General features: G+C 37.9%; 1 non-coding gene across 1 annotated transcript; it reads left to right on the top strand.

Annotated features, from left to right (window-relative positions):
- Nucleotides 1-208: 208 nt before the first annotated feature.
- Nucleotides 209-315, top strand: LOC141625498 (small nucleolar RNA R71). Its single transcript, XR_012535277.1, has one exon. It is a non-coding gene; the product is annotated as a small nucleolar RNA R71 (small nucleolar RNA).
- Nucleotides 316-5,453: the final 5,138 nt, after the last annotated feature.

Below are 5,453 nucleotides of genomic sequence, written 5' to 3'. Positions count from 1 at the left end.
AGTGCAGCAACAGAGGAAGATTCAGCAGCTCTCCTCTGGTTTCCTCTCGAATTTCCATATTCGGCCTTATGAGTGGCCAGATCATCGATGATCTTCCACCCCTTGGTCTCTCCCATGTTCTCGAAATCGGCCATTGGGCTGACATCGAATATGGCCCTCGATCGTCGTACGGTCCATTACGGCCCGATTGCACAAGCTCCATTTTTCGAACCCATGGTGCGGTATGGTTCGCACCAGTTTCTTGAAACGGACCCATGCTTCATGGAAGTTCTCATCTGGCCCTTGTTTAAAGCTCGTGATCTGAGCTCTAATGGCATTCGTCTTCGAGGCAGAGAAGTACTTTTTGTAGAATGCCAGGGCTAAGGAATTCCAGTCCGTGATCCCATGTGCGGCTCGGTCCAGATCTCTATACCACTCTCTTGCAGCATCACGAAGAGAGAAAATGAACATGGTCTCCTTGATCTGATCTTGGGTCACACCGGCCGGCGGGGGTATAGAGCAACAATAATCAATAAAAATCTCCATGTGCTTGGCTGCATCTTCATTTGCAGCTCCCCCGAACTGGTTTCTCTCAACCAGGTTAATATAGGAAGGCTTTGGCTCGAATTTTCTCGCCTCCCCAGGTAATTCGAATCCTTTGTAGAGATTCGCAGTTGTTGGCTCTGAGTGACTAGCAATGGTTGCTTCTTCAGCCATAACTGGGATTTCTGGAGAAGTAACTGTCTCGGTTGAAGAAGTAGAGGCAGGAGATGTAGGTGGATCTCCTTCGAACAGAGCGTTCTTGTAGTGGCTTGACAGAGTACTCAGCTCTTCCTCTATCGGTAATACCCTTTGTGATCGTCTCAACTCGCGCAAGGATTTCTCGATCTCAGGATTTAATGGTACTAGTTCACCACCCTGTGCCCTGCGCATAAGAAGAAACTACAAAAAGAATATAAGAAAAGTTTAAGGAACGGATGTCCCTTAAACTAAGAAAGACTAAAAATAAAACAACTAAAAATTAGAACTATTGCCTCCCCCTAAGAACGGCGCGCCAAAATTTGATACCCGCCGTTGTGAGTACCAAAAATAAGATTTATAATTTCCTATTAAGACTAACCTAGGCTAGTGGTAACAGGGTCGAACCACAAGGAGGCAGACGTAATTTCTAGCTGTCTAATTCTAGTCTAAGGTAACGAGTGTATGGGTTGAGTTGAATTGGTCTATAGCTAAGAATAAATAAAGACAATAAACTAAAAGGACGGATTAAACAGATAAAGAAGGGGTACTAGGATGGTCGGTTCATTACAAATTGGCGCGAAATACTAAGTCGGTCTGAATCAAACACACGTGAGGCGGGAAAACAAGAGGTCCTCTCGGTCCACTCTTAACAGATAGCATCTTTCGATCTCGCTATAAGTCCCTAATATCACCAATACTGACTCTCGTCCTGAAAAGTGACTAACGGTCTAAACTATACCTATCTTTCGATCTCAGCACAGTTTAGTCATCTTAATTGGTGGTCTAACAACTGTCCCGATCTTTCGATCTAATGGGTCAGTTATAAATTAAGCATCTAACTGGTCGCATGCATTCGATTCGTTAAATACAACATTAAAATCAATTAAAACGAAAGGTAACCTCACGTGGTCAGTCGATCGACCAGGTATGGCGGTCGATCGACTGACACGCGAATTCAGTCCAAAACAATACTACGCCACCTACGCTATAATTCCCCTACATCCTAGCACAATTAATTTAGCTACTCATACTAACGTTGATAACAACAATGAAATTAACGAAATAGGCAGAAAGTTTCATGCTTAAAACGAATGAACAAACAATTAACAATAAAGATAATACGGTTTCGGGAGACTAACTAACAATTCCTATACTATCAATGCAATAAAGATGAACTGAAAATAGAGCAAGTGAATACCGAAATTGCAGAAGGATCTTAACGGAATGATTGAAATCACAACGAAAATCCAATGCGAAATAGTTTCCCAAACCCTAATTATTTCTAAGAACCGTATGTAAAACTTAATGTAAAAACTTGATGTCAAAACTGATGTTTCTAGGTTACGTTATATAGCAACTAACGTAACTTTATTTCCTAAACCTAACATAACTTTGGGCTTCAAGATTCACGGTCTTTTAATTCTCGTCTAGAATAGCAGTTTGGTCGATCGACTGTTAGGACTGGTCGATCGACTGAATAGCAATGAACAGTAGCTCCTGGAACCCGATGGTTGGTCGATCGACTGATGGTAGTGGTCGATCGACCGCTTGAGCTGCTACTTGACTTCTATAATCTCGTGGATTTGTCTTTTGGGCCTTGAATTGCGCACCAAGCTCGTTCCTTAAGCGAATACTTCACGTCAAATGCAATGCAAGATACTCGGGGATGGATTTAGCTCGATTTCCGCTGGATTCTTCACATTTCTGCAATAATGTACAAAAATACGGAAGTAGACGGAAATAGGGAGAAATGTAGCATAAACTACATGATGAGCTCTGAAATGCGTGTAAAATGGGATGTAAAACATCATATAAAAGACACGCATCAGGGGGACTTGGAAAAGGTGCAATATACTTTAGATTACCGAATCTATGTGAGAGTATATTGGCATAGAGTTGAGAGTCTTATGAGAATAATATCTTTCGTATCTTTTGTACATCAACAAGGTTAAATAGGCTATTCATATTGATAGAAGTGAAAATACTATGATAGAGTCATATTCATTCACTAAACCTATTAAGTTGTTGATCACATGAAAAAGAATTCTAATGTTTCCGCCATTAGAACGATCATGTATTCCAACAGACGCACATGCCATGGTGTGACATATGCTGAGAGCATAATAAGTCAATAAAAGGTATAATTCCCATGATATGGCTTGTGAAAGCCTTAAAGAACATCCTTGAGATTCTTGAGAAGAATTAAGGATTCGTTCATATGTTTGGATGATGAACTAAGTTACGTGTTGAAGTGTAGCACAAACTTTAGTTTCCAAACTTAATGGGATTTGTTGAAATCCTAGGATGTCTTATTGACTAAGGAGTAAGAGACTAAAAAGGTGTTTTAGTTTCGCACATTGCAAATTCTACAAAAGGAATCTAAGTAAGTTGTGACAAAATGGTCAAAGTAGGGATTAAGGGTGAATCCCTCAACAAATGACTTTATCACAAGTTATGCGATAACAGTGGGAGCATCTTTCAAGTTAAAGAGCCCAAGTCTAGTAGGAAGTCTAGACAAATACTTACAGATAAATTCAAGTTATTAGAAATAACTTTGAAAATAAGGAAATAACAATTGATAAAGTTGGAATATATGGATATAGGGTATATCTGTTTGCCAAGCTTTAATTGCATTTGAACTAGTGTTAATAATACACTAAAGATTATAGGATATGAAGTAGTAGTAGTGTATTGACTATTCATATGTGATAATCGCATTTATCGTATGAGTTTCATTAAACTCACCCGTTACCTTGTCGTATCCGAATGGGTTGTAGAGACAAATTGAACCCCATCAAAGTGAACTGGATTGACATGGTATTCACCCCTAGTTACTTATATGAGGTGATGTCTCAAAGTGACTAGAGTGTGATGCGATTGATGGCAAGTTCAAATGCCATAGAGTCATATGGGATGACTAGTCGATCACATAGGCAGACTGTATGGGACACTCTGTCGGGCAGTGACCGCTTATAGAGTTCTGGAAATTCATAAAGCCTGGTCGTGGCAAGAGCTACTATAGTATTCTTAAGAGTCAATTCTTTTGACTAGAGACTATTCGCCTAAGTTGGCACAGATTTCTAATTAGCTTTGATTTATACTCTACGATTTCGTAAATGAGGTCAAACTGGGTATATTTTGGCTCGTGATGGACTGTGGCTGAACGAAGGGAATAGGGCGATAGGAATTGTCCACCCATTGTCAGGGTTGTTTGAAATCTCAAGGCCACTCGAGGAGTAGTTAACTGCAAATACGTGGCCACACTCGGAAGGTATCTATGGTAGATAATTCCGGTCAGACAGTTACTCTCCAGATCGAGGAAACCACTCAAGATATGATCAAGTGTAAGTACGACCTGCAAGACACCTTACATTGAGTGGGAGATTGTAATAGGACAAGAGAATAGGTGACGCACACTTGTCTCGGACAAGTGGGAGATTGTTGGAAAATGTGTCCTCGACAATAGTGCGATCACATGATTTAATATCATAATTAAATCTCATAATAAGAATACGTAAGGGATGATTCAATTATATAGTCAACTGATCAACATTAATCGGTAACGATTGGCTTGCTAGAGTTTGACGTTACTGTCCTGGGACGGTGGTGGTCAGTTGATCCCTTAAGGTCACACCTAAAGGATGATGCCCTTATCTGTAAAGTTGATTAATTATATGACGATACAAGTTGATCAATTCCTTAAAATTGAGCAATTCAGTTTGTGAGAGAGAATATTGATATCTTATTGTAATGGGATTAAATAAGATTTATTTTGGTAAAAAAAATGCTTTATTACTAAAATTACTTATTGTTTGAGAAACAATAGAGATAAGAATGAATGGTTAATTATAATTACAAGATGTTGTGAATTAAAATTTTATGACCGATTTTATTTATGTGATCAAGTATCACTAGTCAATTTGTTGTATGTAATTTAATTAATTTATAAAATGATATTTATGTGATGAATATACATTAAATTAATTAATAACATGTAAAAGACTACATGTGACATATTGTGTGACAAATGACAAATTGACAAAATATAATGGTAGTCCATTTTATAAGGAGAAACCGGTTTTGGGTAGTATCAAATGGCTTTTGTTTGTTTGCATTTGTTCATAGTGTATGACATATGTAATGAGTACTCTAGCCTAGTCTTACACCTATGGGTTTAGAGAAGAACAAAAGCTAAAAGTGGAAGACCATATATTGGCTCTCCTCCCACCGAAAACCGTGACACCCTCTTCCATTTTATAGGATTATTTTTCTCTACTTATTCTCTTTATGCTTGTCCATTCAAATGACATGAAAAGTTTTCCTCTCTCACATATTCATCTTCTTCTTCATCAAAACATGATATTTTTGATTCAAATTGTTCATAAAAGATTACTAATATTATTAGTGTAATATATGAGTATTAGTAATCAATTTTAAGGTAAACTACTAAACAAATATCTAGCAAATATTATTTAGTGGAGATAAGGGATAATCTTGGGTGCAATCAAGAGGAGTGGCTTCTATACTTAAAGTCTTTGGAGGATCATCTTATTACTCATCATAGCTCAAGAACAAGTGAAGGTAGGAGACCTTACTTGTGGCCATAAACCGAAATTTACAATGTAAGGGACATTGTTTTCTTATAAATCTCTTATTTTGTTATGCATGCACTAGATCTTAAGAACAAATAATTAAAATATTAATTAGTTCACTATTAGAGGAGTCTAATAAGA

The sequence above is a fragment of the Silene latifolia genome, chromosome X (assembly GCF_048544455.1).
Source record: "Silene latifolia isolate original U9 population chromosome X, ASM4854445v1, whole genome shotgun sequence".
NCBI lineage: Eukaryota > Viridiplantae > Streptophyta > Magnoliopsida > Caryophyllales > Caryophyllaceae > Silene > Silene latifolia.
Note: the sequence above shows the minus strand (reverse complement) of the source record. Positions and strands in the feature narration are given on the sequence as shown.